This window comes from Doryrhamphus excisus, chromosome 23 (genome assembly GCF_030265055.1).
Source record: "Doryrhamphus excisus isolate RoL2022-K1 chromosome 23, RoL_Dexc_1.0, whole genome shotgun sequence".
In the NCBI taxonomy this organism is placed as follows: domain Eukaryota; kingdom Metazoa; phylum Chordata; class Actinopteri; order Syngnathiformes; family Syngnathidae; genus Doryrhamphus; species Doryrhamphus excisus.
The window spans coordinates 10,911,918-10,929,080 of NC_080488.1; the positions used below are offsets into that span (position 1 = coordinate 10,911,918).

Consider the following 17,163-nt stretch of genomic DNA (forward strand, 5'->3'; position numbering starts at 1 on the left):
CGAACAGACAGAATTTGCACTTTTGATTAGGGATAAGATTTAGAAACTAGGTCTTGCTCAGCCATTTTGCATGTGTGAGTATGTAAATGAACTGCAGTATTTGCGACAATTACATTTTCTAAGAGTATTTGTCAGGAAATTGTGTGGCACACTGAACATTTTAAGTGTAATAATTGCTTAATAATTTGGGTTTAGTGTGCATTGTTATCACAGCTGTGCCAGTCATGCGAATGAAATAATGTGAAATATAGTTTCTTTACTCTCAAAAGAACTCTCTCCCACTGGGTTCATGCTTCTTTCATTGAGCTCACCGGGTGTGAGACCCACTTTCCAATGGCACCAAATGCTCTTTTATTGCTTTGACGGGTAACGGCAGAACAGCACATGCTTCCAAATAATAACTGAACGGGTTTTCATGGTGCTACACTTCCACAGAATCCTTTGTAATGTGGCTAAGCAGGGATGAGGCATGAAGAAGGCAAAATAGGAAGAAAGAAAAGACAAAATCCCAATCGTGGAGCTTTTTCGAGGGGGAAAATAAAATGACTAATCCATTATATGAGCACCACCCCTGCTGTGTTTCCCTGATTTCTCCCAGCTATTAGCAGCTTAGGACACAAATAGATCACCCAAGATACCAAAAAGATATGGGATGGATTGAAACAGTTTAGTAGCCTCACCATAACCCTCACTGTGGAACCAAAACAAGTCTGAATATAGTGAAATGAGATTCACTGATCCTTTCTGCTATCTAGGTTATTGTTTTGCTTTTCTTGACTGATGTCAGTTTATTAAAGTAGAGAACCATGGAGAAATAAATGTAAAAAAGCGGAACATCAAGACAGCACATCATATTGTGAGGACAATTCATGGAGCCCATTGCTCGAGAAGGTGGCCATTACGGTCACAACAGCTGTCACAACAGGTGTCTTTGAAACATTGATTGGACCACGCAGAGCTAGTTAGTTTCAAATCTCTGATGGTCCAGCAACATCCTTGCTGATCTGATTGACCCTCGACTCGAAGATGCATGCACTGTCCATAGATGTGAATGTGTATATGTGCCCTGTGATTGGCTGGCAACCAGTGGAGGGTGTACATCACCTCTCACCTGAAGTCAGCTAGGATATACTCTGGCTCACCCGTGAGACCGAGTGAGGTCATAGGAAATGGGCGGAAGTATAATAAGGTGTTGTATTGTAAGGTGTATGTTCTGAATTTTTTTTTTTGCGGCTTGGGGATTGGGGACCCCTGCTTTAGGGCTTTTTGACATTGGAGGTTCCACAGTAGTAAGATTTATTATTGCTGTGCCACAAGGTAATTTATGAAATAAAGAAAAGGAGATGAATGCTCGTGTACATGCTTTTACAGCACTCTTGATAATCTATGGGCACCAAACATCTCCCCAGAGAAAACGCTAAAAGCTGTTATGCAGGGCACTGTTGCATAAATGTTTTAGAATCAATATGCTTATTATAAAGGAGGCCCACTTGGCATCTCAAATGCTCCAGTCCACATGAAAATAAACAAGTCTCTAAAAAGACTTATTAAATGCACTCTATTATAGCTTACTCAAAAAGACACAAACCATTCTTATGTTATGTAATCCATAAACCTATTTTACGAGCATAAACAGCGAAGTAGCTTACATTTCAGCCACATGGATCAGATTCTCATACTCTGTGCTTGTAAGCAGGTTGATACTGTGAACATTGGATTATATGTGTGAGGTTGTGTGTGATCTTTGCCCGTGAAGCTGTGAGGTACGACTTCCTGATCCAGCAGGTTAAAGATGGCTTTGGCTCATGTGCTGCTGACCCATCTGGACTGTTTGCTGGGCTTCAGCCTCATTCTTGGAATATCTCCACAGCTTTCAGATTTGGCAACTACAACCATCACAATATTTTAATAGTCATTGACCCAATATACCCCTAAATGTATCTTTGCAAAATATGTGTGTGTGTGTCAGTAATCCTCTGGCATATGTTGCTCACGCTCATTCCATCCTACACACACACAAATATACAGACTGATAACTGGAATTATTTTTCCATATTTCCCTATGCTGGTAAAATGCTGATCCCTTTTTCCAATCTGATTTAACACCCATCCAAATTGTGTATCTCCTTTTGCTCTAGCTTGATGCGACCTCTCACATTTTGTGAGTCAAAGAGGATCAGCATTCAGATCCACTCAGATTACCAGCTTCTATCACAGAGAGCAGGAACAAGAGTGCTTCCCCTTCCCTGTCCACAGAGCTATGAATGAATACGTTGTTTAGACATGGAAAAAATAAAACATGCACACACATACACACTCCATCAGACATAGCTGCAGTGTTGTGTAACATTTGAGGGACTGGATAATGTCAGCAGACCGAAGTGCTCCGAGTCATCCATGGCTGCCAGCTTCACTAACATCAACTCCTCTTCGCAGTACCAGGACAAAAGCAGCCTGGTTTCTCTGCAGCATTTAATAGGGCAGCTCACGTGTGCGTTTGTGTGAGCGTGTGGGCAGGTCAGCATGCAAGACTTTTATGCCTTCCCTTGTGATAAGAAGGTCGACCCCAGCTAGAAGCAACACAATGGGAATGAAAGCACCGTCTGATATTTGCCTTCTTTTTTTGGAAAATAGTTATTTTTTGGCCTACAGTATATGCAGTGTGTTGTCTTTGTTGCAACTTCTACCTCCGTTCTTGTGTCATATCCAAATGTTACTCATCTACAGTTTTTTTTTATTTTCAGGATTTATAAGATACAATATAGATACAATATAGATTTATATAGATACAATATATGCAAATAATGAAAACTGCAGTTAAAATGCAGTTAAGTAATGAGTGAGGAGGTATTTTCAGGGAAATATAAAGCTAGAAAAATGGGATCCAGAAAATATTTTTTTAGGGAGGGCAGATGAAAAGGATTCACATACAGGGATGAGAGTTAATACAGAAAGCATCAGTATATATTTTTTTATTTTAGTGTCCAAACCCACTGCTATATGTCCAGAAAGTCAAATAATTGGAATTTAAACTCGTATTACCCAATAATAAAAGACATAATAAGGGTAAATAAGACATAATATCAGGCCGCACGGCAGACAAGTGGTTAGCGCGCAGACCTCACAGCTAGGAGACCAGGGTTCAATTCCACCCTCGGCCATTTCTGTGTGGAGTTTGCATGTTCTCCCCGCGCATGCGCATACCATCGGTATGAATGTGAGTGTGAATGGTTGTTTGTCTATATGTGCCTTGTGATTGGCTGGCGACCAGTCCAGGGTGTACCCCGCCTCTCGCCCGAAGACAGCTGGGATAGGCTCCAGCTCCAACTAATACCTTTCTAATATAGAGAGGAGCAACTGTATACAGATGTACACAAACTATACCTGATGCGGGATTCATGTCCGTTGTCATTAAACTCCCAGTTGTCCTCCCACGCGCCGCACCATGAGGGTAGCCAGCCTCTTGACACAATTCAATTTAGCCCACATGCTGACCGCAGCAATAAGGTAATGAGTCACACAGCCCTAATATAGTCACAGTGAAGAACAACTACTTTCAAGAAAAATCTGAGGAATCATGGGAAACGAATGAATGTGCAACCTTGAGGGTGGATAGTATTTGTTTTATATCTGACAAAATGCAAAACTTGAGTCAGAGTCAGCAAGGAATCGCTCATCTGGGCTGAGGTTGCATTGCAGCACACACTCATCACTATTCAAGGCTGTCTCTGTGCTTTCCCCAGCAGAGCGAGGAAACAAGCTGAAAAAGGAAAAAGAGGAAAATAAACATTTTAAACGTGTTAGAAATCAAACTCATTCCCCAATAGCACTGAATTACCTGAATTGACTGGGGACATTGAAGAAACACGTGCCGCCTGTCAAATATTTTGCTAAAACTGGTTGTGCAGCAAGGATAACAAGATAATGTCCATTGATCACACTTGACTGTAAAATCATCCCTGCAGCATGTAGCGAGGCGTCTCTGGTGAATTAATATGAGGGTGATGTGCATGTTTTCTCACGAGTACGTTATTATTGTATTCAGAATACAAGAAAGGGTTTAAAACCGCGTGGAGAGAAGGACAAAGAAACCAAAAACTCACCACTTCCACACTGAGAAGGAGGATAAGTTATTTTCTCTCTGTCATGTCTGACATGCCATGACTGACTCCCTGCATTGCTTACTCAAATCTCATAAAGGTTCAACGTGGGTACATTTTGAGGTTTGAACAATCACAATACAGGAACAGCTTTATAATAGCCTATACACAAGTTCTGCATCAGGGCTGTACATGTTATTTTGTATGTAGTGTCGTCTGTTTGTGTTTTGGCATCGTGCTGCTAACAACATTTCTGCTAGGCTTGGCTTCTCATAAAATCAAGGAACGTTTTCTGGACCATGTCGAAGGGCTTCTTGGGAAATATAGGAAATCACTAACTGAGGCAGAAGTAGATTAAAGATGGGTGACAGAAAATGGATGGAACAGAAAGATGAGTTAAGCTCCATTTAATCGCAAAAAAGGCGGCACTTTCTCCTTTAATTTGTTTTTTTTTCTTGGTCGTTAGGGGGTTGAGAGCTGTGCTTCTTGTACAGGTGGTCCTGGGTTTACAGTCGTCCCTTGCTACATTGCGGTTTGAACTCCCTCACTCTATCCTCCATATAAGGAAGTCTGCCCCTCTGTGACATCACAAAGGAGCAGTTTTACCATGCATTTTCAAACGGAGCGTTTTGAGCCATCCCAAACTTCTTTTTTCAGGCCCCACTTCCAAATGCTCAAACCTCATTATTTGAAACTTTGGCATCGTTTAACATTCATAGGTCAGAAAAGTGGAAAAGCATCATAGTTTTACAAGGAGCAATAGGCTTACAAGGAGCAACATGGAGCACCTGTAAAGGATTTCATGTATGGTTTTAAACTGGCAAGGAGATAGTGCCTTCAGAATATTATTTTTTGGGATAATAATTTTTCGCTTCTTATTCTTTCAGGATAATATTTTGATGGAATAGCAACAAAGCCCTGGTCACTGCCTCATTTTAATTCTCCAATACCAGCGTAATGAAGTATTTGACATTGTCACGCCATGAGTCGGGAATAAAAGGATTTCAATTCCTACAATTTGAACCTTATTTAAGCTAAGGCTCAAGGTGATACATTTGTTTGCGTGTACACGCTCTGATGTAAATGTCTGTGTCTTGGGGCCTGCTAGTTTCTGTGGTTGGTTGACTGAGGTTGAGTGGAGAGAGCTCATTTGAGAGGACACAATTTGAGGAGCAATCAGGGAATTCCTCCAACATCTTCCTCCCAATAAATCATCTCTTTAATCAGCCTGAAACTTCCTCTCGGCACACGGCTTATACATAGACACATCCGTATGCAAATTACAAAAAAAAAAATACTGCTGCAAGTCAGTAGACAGTCAGAGCAAACTAAAAATGAAGGGACTTACTGTAGTACAACTAAGTTGGCAGAGACAACCAGGCTAGTAATTGGATGAAGTCTTTAAGGAGAGGTACTGACACCGGGGACAGCACTCTTGAATGAATTGTTTCAACGATTAACAGTATGTCAGACAAGACCCTCTTACTGGACCCTGAGTATGTTATGCTTCCAGCTATTTGGCAAAGGTTTAAAGAAGGATGTTTTCCGTTCTGCTGAAAGTCATTTCCATAAAAGGAGTTTGGTGAGAAAGAAAGTGAAAATGCTGACCTCAACTCCATCAAACATTTTTTGGTGGGAACTAAAACTGGTGATCCTTTGGCCAACCTCAATACTAGTGTTTTTTTTTTTTTTGGGGGGGGGGGGGGGGTTGAATACAAAATAAAAAAATCACATCCCAAATCGTCTCTAAAGAGAAGGGTGCTTTTCAAACTGAGAAGATGCGATATTTTGTCTCGCTCTGTCTCTCTCACACACGGTTGGAAATGTTACACCAAAGATGAAAGGTTTGATGGGTGCCTTCTCCAGACTGCATGTTTCTGCTACTTCTACAGATGTTCAGTTGGATTTAAATCAGGGTTCATAGAATTCTACTTCACACAAATCCAATGTTACACCCTTGGCTATTCTTGAGTGTTTTTGACTGTGTTTTACGTCATTGTTCTGGTGGGTGAAACTTGACCAAGGTTCCTGACACTGGGCAACACATAGTTGCTTCTATAGTTTTTGCAATGTCAATGCATTGGATGCAGGAGAGCATCCTGAGAACACTGTTTTTTTTCCAATGTTTTTTTCAATGACCATTGTGAGTTTTTAAATACTTTTGTAGAAAATGTGTAGTTGTGCACAACATCGCGCACAATCCATTGACATAATCTAACCGATATGTCCAAAAGATAATTATTCACATTCAATTCATATGCCAGGTAGTTGATTACATATACATACATATGTATTCATGTTAAGGGAGTTAAGTGTTGCTTATATTAGAATTGAGCAGTATAGATCAATCTACATCAGTACCATCGGCCTCACTAGTCCGAAAAAGAGATATAGAGATACAGAGAGATAGAGATGTCCTATAGTTGTATTACAGTAATGCCTTGGTTTAATGGATGGCTGGTTCGAAATAAGGTTGTACTCAGTCCAATTGAGATTGTGTTGCATTGGAGGGATGAGGTGCAACCCCTCGTAAATCCTCTCTCAGATGAGATTGGGGTTCAAAAAAGTGGGAATGGGCAGATAGTAAGAAATACAGAATGATGCACCCAAATCCTGCAGAGGATTTTGTTGTTGTGATGTGTGTTTGTGTGTGTGTGTCCGCTATTGGAGCTCTGTTAATCCGCCAGTCAGGCCTAGTACTGTCAAATGTGGCACACATTTGCCCACAGACACACACACACACACACACACAAGGGTAAGAGCTAATGTTTCTTTGGCACAGCTATTTGGAGGATATATGTAATTTGTTCTTCCAAATTCTATTCCTCACCTTTTTGACCCCACCAATAATGTCACTAATATCTTCACATGCGTGGAAATAGTCACTAATACAAATTGACCAGCCTTTACATTTTTCACACTTCGATGTTTACAAAGACTTTCTCTAATTCAATCGTTGGCCAAATGCTGCGTGCCTCTGATTCGCAAGGGGACGATTGTGGTCATTTCTGCTCACTGAGCTAGAATGCTACATGCCAATAGCACCATCCGTAGAAGCCATCTGGTGAAATGACTGGGATAACTTTCCGCAGCGCTTTTGTGTTGTTGGTCACATTTCAATGTTTCTTGAAATGACATCTGCTTTGGTTGGAAAAAATAATAATGGTGTAGAAAAATGTTATAATTCAGATCTTTTAGTGCATATCAACATAGTAAGTGTCTAGCCTTACTTTTTTGGATGTACTGTAGATTGCTAGAATGAGTGACAGGAGGGCAAGCGGATGAGAGGAGTGATGCCAAAAGAAGGGAGTAGAACAGCTGGAGGTGAAAAAGGTCAGCCAGCCAACAGTTGTGGTTTAAATTAGAAAGCTGCAGTTGTCTGGAATCAGTTTGTCTTCAAAAAACAAACAAGAATGGGATGACAAGGTATATGAATAGACGAGGGCAGACATTGGAAACAAGCACTTAATGGGATGACACAATGAAAGAGGTTAAATAATAAAAGCAGCTTAGAAATGTCAAAAGCAGTAATTTTGTCCAGAGGCTAATGATTTTATTGGCTTCTACGGTGGCACACGGGAGGTAGGGTCAGGTTGCCCGTGTGTAAACAGCAGATGTGAAAAGCTGACTGAACATGCAACAACCCCAGGCGTAGTCAAGGACTATTTTACCCCCATCCTGAACCCTCGCCCATCTGTCGAGCTTCAGCCCCACGAGATAAAGCCTGTAAAGACATTGACAGTGACAGCCACGGCAAAGCCTTTAAGATTCAGGTGTGATTAAAACAAGCGCATCCATTTGGTTTGACACACACCTCAGCAGAAAGGTGCACAGGCCCGGGCACGCACATGCTCATTAGTAGCATGGACTGCGTACTGGCAGGATCTTAATTGTTTTTCTCTATTTAACAGAGAAACTTCATCAATAATCATTAAACATTGCTGAAGCATGTGGGCCAATTCTTAACTTGGTCCCTAGCTGCACAAGTCACCACACAAACACTGGCCACGTGCAACATATATTATAAAAGCAGCAGCAGTAGGACATACTCTTCATCAATTAAGTGAGCGATTAGGGGCTGCATTGAATCAATTAGGACCCCCTTAATGGTTCCAAGGGATTTTGATAATGGCAATGCTTTAGTTCAGTGCTTCTCATATAGTGGGACATGTTCTCCTGGGGTTGTGGGGTGAGGTGACACCGGGATGCAAAAGGCATAACAATCGAAACATTACAAGATTAATAAGTAGGGTGTACCAAGACTATACAGGTTTTTAAATTGACTTTAAAGAAAAGTAAAATGACAAATTTCTACTACGTTAGACTCTCCTGCACTCTGTGTGTATGCAATTGACCGTGCTCCACCCACCGTGATTTTTTTCCCAAGTTTTGGAACCATCCGCAGCTTTGAACATTGCGGGGACAGTTTAAAGACTCAACCACTGAGATAAACAAACCTGTCAAACACCTGCAGGAAAAACTAGAACAGAGATTGTGAGCCAGGGCCTCTCTTTCAACATCGTACACGAGTACTAAACTCACACTTCTGGTTCTGTGTACCTTATTGTAGAAACCCCTATTTGAAATGGCTTTTAATCACATTAAATATGGCTCAGAGGGTTACTGAAAAATGTTTCAAGTAGGGCTAGAAACAAAAAGGGTAATGATATATAAGGCAGTGCAGATAAGATTATTTTCTTTGCTTTTTTTTAACAAAGAAAGTCTTTGACTAAAGTGCTCCTGCTGTCAAAAAGCTCCTATGTTAAGTGATTCTCTGCATCCAGCACTGCCTGCTGCCACTGACATTTCAACTGTACATTTAGAAGCATGCTGAGTTCTGTAAAGGTTCTCTTGGCAAACTCTCAAACTACCTTCCTCCCCTGCCTACGTTTATCTACTGTATTTTTCACCCTGCCAGTCATTTTGTTTGCAGCTTTTTATGAGGCTTTCATTTCATATCATTATTAAATACACCCACATTGTTCCGATCAGCAACAGTATTTCTGTCTGACTTCTCACAATAAGCACATAATGTACTTTAAGTTTGAACTCTACATTGTACCTCTGGTCCATTGTTAATACAGTGTCAGGCAAAATGATCTGACACATTTGTAGGTTAAATAAAAGGCAAATAAAGCAAGGAAACAAAAAAGTGTTTTTATTTTTGAAAAATAATATAATTCCATTCCGTTTCATTATGTTTTAAAAATTAAATCAGTTCTGGCAGTGCGCAGTCGGCCGGTTGATTTTTGTTTCAATGCAGATCCAGTAGCTCTGAAGTTGGTAACCCATAACAAGATCGTGTTTCAAGCTGGTATGCGTGTTTCAAACGGAACGCTCGTTGTGTTACAGATTCGTTTGTTTTGATAAACATTTCCAAAATGAAAGCGTGATGCTAACCAGTCCAATTCATGACAATGGCATTATAAAGAGACAAAGCAAAATGGCATTATATGTACTTTTCAAAAATAAATGCACTTTTTTGTTTCTTTACTTTATTTGCCTTTTATTTAACCTACCAATGTGTCAGATCATTTTGCCTGACCCTGTACGTATTATAAAGTTGTTCTGATCGTACCTTATGTTGTCATTGCTTCTTATTGTGTATATGACGATGGTTCCCCTGCCATTCTAAGTGTCTGCTCGTCCATAGCTTCTCTATACCCGTCAATGGTGTTGTAGCTTCACTTTACTCAGTCTTCCCCATTCTATCATGTGGCGCTCATAGCTGTATGTATCAGTAGAAACTGTAGCCCTTGGGCAGCCTTATACAGTATAGGTGTCTACACAAGTGACAGAAAAAGCTGTGTGTTTGGTTTCACAATGACACAGAAATGCACTCTTGTTCAACTTACTTAGAGTTAGACCGGCTGCCACTTGCAAAGCCTGGATTTATCTTATATATGTACACTAAATCCAAATAGGGAGCATATAAAGTGTAGATGTAGGTAATGAGTGTTTCTCCAAGCATATGTGAATCGTAGGCAGAGAGCAAAACGGGGTGGGGGGGCTGAGACATTTAGTTGTCTGATTGATGGCTTCAACCATGCATGCTATTTTCAGTGTTAATTTGGACTATGTGAAATAAATCATGTATTAGAAAGCTGCAGGTGTGGAATATCCTGGGATTTAATGTTGACACGACATCTTTAATGATCATATGTTGGACCTCAGCTGGTTAAAAAATGATGACCCCAAAAATAAGTTTACCAAACACCTGATCTTATTTCACATCATTGAACTTTATGTATTTATTGAGTTTTTTTTCTGGTTAATTACAATATTGATTGTCTTCATATGGAAAATACACCTTTTCTACCAATGATTTGTATTCTTTGACAGTGGAAAAGTATAAAGGAGGTGACATTTTCAAACAGCACATTCACTTTCATCCCAATCACACCCCCCCTGTCTCTTTGGCATTTATGGCTTGGCTTGTGAGCGACAACAGAGATGTGGATCTCGAGGACCAATTAAATCGAACTGAGTCTGCTGCACATTAAGACTGTGAAAATACAGAGGTATGAAAAAGTTTGTGCACCCCTGATAATTTTCAAGATTTTCCTTTATTAATTGCTGGTTGTTGGGGTCAGCCATTTCAGTTCAATATATCACATAGGAGACACAGTAGATAGATGAGAAGTGAAATGAAGTTTATAGGATTTACACAAAGTGTACAATAATCATTTAAACAAAAGTAGGCAGGTGCCTCAATTTGGGCACCCCAACAACAATATTTTTTTATCCAAACAGTGTATTGTGACACTTTTTAGCCATAAATTAGCCACATCGCTGCCGCAGGGTTCAAAGCGTGAGAAAAAAGTATCAAAAGTAGCTGGCCTGGTTAAAGGAAAAGTGCTTCTAGCAGAGAAATGAGTATTTTAGGGAAATCTAATGTCTGTTTTTTTGTTTTCTGTTTGTGTTCCCTAGAAGCTGTCTCAGCTCTCTTTTTGTGAGACACTCTGATATTCACAGCTAGTGGGAGAACGCTCCTCAGGCTACTAACTGGAAGAGAGCCACGGGAGGCTTGTTTGGCCTGCAGAAACGAATAAGTTTAATGCCTTTTTTCCGTTTTATTTATTTACACATTTGTGTCAGCAATGCTCAATGTTTAAGAAGTGAAACATAAATCAACTAACATAATTTGCCACTTGCAAAAAGAAGAGGCAGCAACAAATGTTCTTATCTTTTGAGAGATCTAAGTAGAATGCTGCTGCAACATTTGTGTTGGTCCAAAAATGAGAATTTTAAAGCGTTCACAGCGTGTTGTTTTTATATTGCCTGCAAGAACATTAAGGACAAGTGATGGCGCATATGCTTGCAGGCAGTCAAGCATGCAAACACAACATATTTATATTTACACTCTCAGGTATGCCGCAATAACACACGCATTTCAGATACAGTGCTTGGATTTACACTTTCAGAGCAAAATTAACATTTAATTTGCTGTGAAATCAGCTTTTAACACCATTAAGTGAACAGTACATCAATGGTGGCAGGGTTAAAACTGTGTTTTTATGCTCCTAACTCTCTGAGCCATCGTGATTAAATGAGCATAGTATACCACAAAGGGGAAGACGAGCCGGATAGAAGAAAATAGAGAAAAGAGCACTTATTACTGTGATCCTTATGAGTTGGTCCTAATTAGCATAATGGAGAGAGGAGAGGATTAACAGAGAATAGGGTACACACAACCATGGAAGAGTACAGTTGCCATGGAAATGAATAAGTGATAGGAGTCAAAGTTAGGCCACTGGTCTTCTACTGGTCTTATCCTGTGTTTGCGGAATATCTGGCTAGTAACAGCTTTATTGAAATGGTGTTTATCTACCGGGTTTATATGATTGTAACAAAAGCTGTGATATATTTCAGAGTTGGGGTTATAAATCCCCGACTGGAAAAAAAATTTAATCCTTTCAACCCAAAACATAGTTTGTTCTTAAAAAAGGACTTGTATCAAGCAAGCTAACGTGGTTGTTTTGGTCATTTTGGCATAGACAGTAAGCTCAAGCTGATCCGACAAGTATTCCTCAAATTCTGGAAGTGGCCTGTGATAAACAGTGCTCTCTGTGTATCAGCTTTGTCATCTCGGAGGATGACAGGCGTTGGTTTTCCGAATGTAGCGATATGGGACTCCCTCTGGATGCAGAATCTCATCTTGATATCTCTCTGCATTGCTATTGCCATCAATGATGACAAACCTTGTTTTTACAGTGATGGAGAACACAGCATCACACGACCTTCACTTAAAGGTGTTACTCATGCGGTGCAGCAGTCACTGTGCTCCCCTGCGCGTATTATACACTATTAAATGATACGGTTTGTAGGCAGATTTTTGACTTATTGCTGAACAAAACATCCCTCCCCAGGTTCAGGTCATTGCAGGTATTGCTGACACTAGTGCCAGACGAAGGGCAGTCATGGCAGCCCGATGAGCCCAGCTGTGTGCAGTGCATTCTGAGCTGCGTACGCAGTGAACAGAAATATTTTGTCAGTGTTTGTGTCATATTGAAAAAGTACCTTGTTCACCGTAAGCAACTGCAAATGGGCATCTACTGGCAGTCTAACAGACGCCATCTACTGAAAAACAAATGGTAGCTTAATGAAACAAGTTTTTCTAACAGCTTTTGTGTGACAAACAAAGCCATGTCCTTGGAAGACAAATATATTCATACTGCAGGTTCCTTCCAAGCCCTTATGTTGCTTGTGCTGCTGAGAGAAGAATATGAAATAAGAACAGAGTGAAAATAATCTAATTTAGTTTTTTTATAAAGTCAAGTAATCAGCACACTGCATGTCTACTTGCATATAAATGTGGGATCTATTTTGGTTTAGTTTAATCTTGTCTGTGTTGCTGTTTTATTAGAAAATTAGGTTTTTGAGAGATTGTCTTTGTCTCCATGTATGTGGCTGCATGTGAATGATTGCACAAGAATGCTTTTACACGCGTTTGTTATTGAAGTTACAAATATGGACGGGGTAGGTATGGGCCGGTTTGAGATTCTGATAATCTTGGGCAAAAATATTACCATTTGACGGGTTCGCGATATTATAATTGCAGCTCTAAAATGTGTTATTTTGTAATATCCTTATTGAAAAGAGAAACAAAGTCAAGTCAAAACATTTTTAAACCATACAACACCATGAAAGTGGAAAATATGTATTGGTGGTCCGCCTTGGAATCACACACTCTTCGTGGGTAGGGACATTTTGGTTCTTTGTTGGAGGGCGGCGGGGTGCGCGGGCACTGGGCATCAGATGGGAGCATTCGGGGGCTGTGGAAGAGGGGTCAGAGTGGATTGGCCATCAGGGTTGATGGTGTTTTTGAGTTTTGCCTGGGGACCCGAAGCCCCCAGGATTTTGTAATGGTATGTGTGGACGTAGAAAGAAAAAAATAATTATAATATTAATATTCTTTCAGTTATATTTCCGGATAATATTTTGATATTAAAGCAAATAGAACTCCGGTATGTGAATTGTATCATACAGGCAGATATCCAAATTCAGGTATTGGATAGAATTGGAAGTGAAAAATGCAACATCCCTTGTTACAACTTTTATTCAAACCTAGTATGAACTTTCGAGCACACAGAAACAGTCACTGCTACGTGGCCAATCATTTGCATGACAAAGGCTTGCTGGTTAATTATTTAAGGTGACTTATTTCATCAATACAGGAGAGCTGTATCCGACTGCAGGGACATTCTGAGACACTGGCTTCTACAGGACTTCATTATTTATGGGAACCACAAAGAGCGACCAGCCAAGAGGTAGGGAGGAAGGATGGACGGAATGAGAGTGAGCAATAGCTAGCGAGCGACAACAAAGGCAGCAGCATCTTGTTACATGTGTATTAAAAGTTTTCTCTTTTAGGTGGTAATGAATATTTCACAGGGTTTGAAATGTAGACGGGGTGTTTCTATCTGTGTGAGTGCAAGGCGTGGCTAGAGAGTGACACCGCTGCAGAGGAAGTTTATGGTAAGGCTTACACAAGAGGGCATGGCTTACGATATTTCATGTCAATGTACGTGAATGTGTTATTCCTAAACACCCCAAAAAGTTTTATCACTTATATGTTCCTACAACTCATTTAAAATGTGTTCATGTACTTTCTATGAATTGCCTGTGTAGCACGTGTTTGCGTGCTACATGTTATGGATTAGTCGCAGGTACTTGTCTGTGCTTCTGCACAGCAAGGGTCATGTTTAAAAATAACCATAATCCCATTGGAATGTATGTGCTATATTCCTTGGTGTCTGCCTTCCGCCATGCCAGAAAGTGGTGGAGGATTTCGAGCATTTGTGAATGGTTTGTTGAAGTGCTTAACACGAACCCTCCACAAACGATCATGGTCTATATGAGTCTGTCACAATGCACAAGAAACATTGATTATTTATGAAGACTTTCAGTACATTTGCAATTTGCACAATTTATCAATCTCCTATGCTGAATTAACGCAGTACGTGTTTTTGTTAATAACAAAATTTCTTTGTTTATCCTCGCAAAGACATGCACCACATCTAGCGTACTAGGTGACTAATATTATTGTGCTTGAGTGTGTGTGTCTGTATTTGGTCGCACATGTAGGCTTCCCTCAGTATGGGATTAGTCTAGTTCCTGCCTAGACACCTGTGTTGTAATCTGGAGGTTAGGCATAGCTGAAGATCAGAGCTAAAAAGTAGTGGGAGTGTTAAAATGTAAAAAGCAACTGACTTGCTTATGAATTCTATATATCCAATTGCACTGGAGTATAAGTCGCATTTATCTAACTATAAAACTAATATCAGAGTGAGTGTCATGGCTGCTCCGAACAACATTAAATTCAGAAGACGAAGCCAGGGGGAAAGGGGAATGTTTACACCAATAAGGAGATCAACTGAAGCTACAGAAGCTGAAATAAATCATATATATGGATACAATAAAAACCTTCCTGTTTAATAAATGTCAGAATGTTCTTGAGGAAGACGCCTTTAATACGTGGCATGATGCCTGGATGCATCCCCGGTGTGTAGAAACAGCCATATTTTAATACTAAAACCTAATTTTTGTATTCAGAAATTGAAAACCAGAAATAATTAGTGCCCTATAACACTTTTTCAAATTTGACATTTCTCAGTCCACACAGGTATCATACAAGGCAGACTCGTATTATAAAGCATGCTGTGTATCATGATTATAAGTCCCATGGCCAGCCAAATTATGAAACACAAGTGTATATATTATACTATATATTATAGTGCCGAACATACAGTAAACAAAGATTGTAGTGATGAGCAAAAAAACAATGAGAAATTCACACGCGATTCGGGCACGTTTGTCCATAGACATGCACCCTACCCGGCATACTGTTGGATTTTCTTTTTAAATTCTTAATAACTTTAGTTTGATTCAAGTAGCTGACCCTGAAAATGGCAACACGTGTAAATTATCTTAAATCGGATTTGTGTGCACAGATGCAGTAAGTGCATTAATTTTCTCAGGTATCCACATGGAATTATACATTCCTTCAGCAGTGAACAGACTCATTGGGTTAAGGCAGCGGATAAACGCTGGATCAAAATCTGAGCTTCACTTGCTGATCAGGTTACAGCTGAAGTGTTTCCTTGGTGTGCAACTCAATCAAAGCCATTAATAGATTAACAAACACCATGTAAACAAACGTTCAGTCTCGCTTGTACACTTGTACACTAACTATGAAGTTCACATCGAAACTAGTAGCTGATATGATGCGATGGCTCTGTGTGTGTTGGCATTAAAAGCCAATAATGGCCTGCTTTGTGTACCATGTCAGCGGCTCTGTCTGGACATACATGCCATACATGAATGGCGGAGAAGAGCGAGGAGCTTTATGACACTGGATTGCGATCGTTCACTGGAAAGAAAAGGACTCCTGCTGAATACTGACAGATGTAAAAGTCAACTGCATAGTTTGAAATGACTTGTGCGTGATGAATACCAATGGCAGCGTGTGCATCTGGTTGCCAGCACACAATTGAACAAAGCCTTTTGTTTGACTGTGCTTGCTGTTCTCTTCAGTTGAGCATTTTACCTGAACTTATTTTCTATTTCAAGCGAAGGTGAAGTAAAGGAGAGAAGGATCGGGATGCAGCTCATCACCGAGCCTGCTGTCTCCTACCTTGTCTCCTCCATGAGCTCTGGCGCCCCACTGGGAAAGATGAGAGACTTGATTACAGTCAAATTAGCAAATGAGCAGGTTAATTACAGAGCCAAATTCCTGTATAAGAAGTGTCATTTCTATGAAAGACACCCTCACTTCTGCTCAAACTGTCTAAAGAAAAAAAGGGAGAAGGAAAACAGAGACCGACACATTTTCCTTACCTTTCATTTTCAAGAATACACCCTGGCGTCTGCCCCTCTTCGCTCAGAAATATTGTTTTAGGTTAAGGGGAAATTGTGACATCAATGAGGTATTTTTCCCTTCAGAGGACACTATCACCCTGCCCCCCACATTTTCTAACTTCCTTACTCAGGAGGGTGCGTCAATCCCCTCATCCCAGCTTTCGACCCACTCTTTTGCTCACTGCCTTTCATCCTTCACTTCATAAGAGCTTTTTGGAGGCTTCAGAGTTTTTGTATGTGGTGCAACTACATGTAAAGGAATATCTGAGGTTTTTTTTTTAAGGTTTGCAAGGACGTTCTAATTTCCCCCCCAACAAGTGCTGTGTGAACTCACTGGAGAAAAGGCAAAGTAATTAAGCAGACAAGAGAGCGCTCTCGGCTGACCTTGTTTAGAGGCGGCCGCTGTTGTTCATGTCACAGCCTCCAAATGAATGTTCAGGAGCCGCATGACTTAGTAGATGGGCTTCTCTGCTTTGCATTGGGTTATGTGCATGACAGGTAGTGTGTGTGTGTGTGTGTGTGTGTGTGTGAGAGAGAGAGAGAGAGACGGAGGAAGAGCGAGCAAGATGGATGCATTTTGTGGGTAAGTGTAGATATGTACGAAGTCTGGAACAAATGGAGTGAGAAGCTAAGCAGCTTGCAGAGGACAAGTCGTGTGGGGTTCGTGAAGAACATTCGCACACACGCATGCAAAGATTATTCA

At 40.4% G+C, this 17,163-nt stretch overlaps 1 protein-coding gene across 17 annotated transcripts in view; it reads left to right on the forward strand.

Annotated features, from left to right (window-relative positions):
* tenm2a (teneurin transmembrane protein 2a) overlaps window positions 1-17,163 on the forward strand; it is a 181,686-nt gene that overhangs the window by 13,885 nt on the left and 150,638 nt on the right. Inside the window, exons 2-3 of one of the 17 annotated variants that reach the window (XM_058063580.1) lie at window positions 13,778-13,870; window positions 13,974-14,078. The exons of 14 other annotated variants lie outside the window; for them this stretch is intronic. The gene's annotated coding sequence lies outside the window, so the exon portion shown is untranslated. Of the gene's footprint in view, window positions 1-13,777; window positions 13,871-13,892; window positions 14,079-17,163 lie in introns of those variants that run through there. 2 more of the 17 variants (XM_058063578.1, XM_058063581.1) reach the window with 2 other exon arrangements.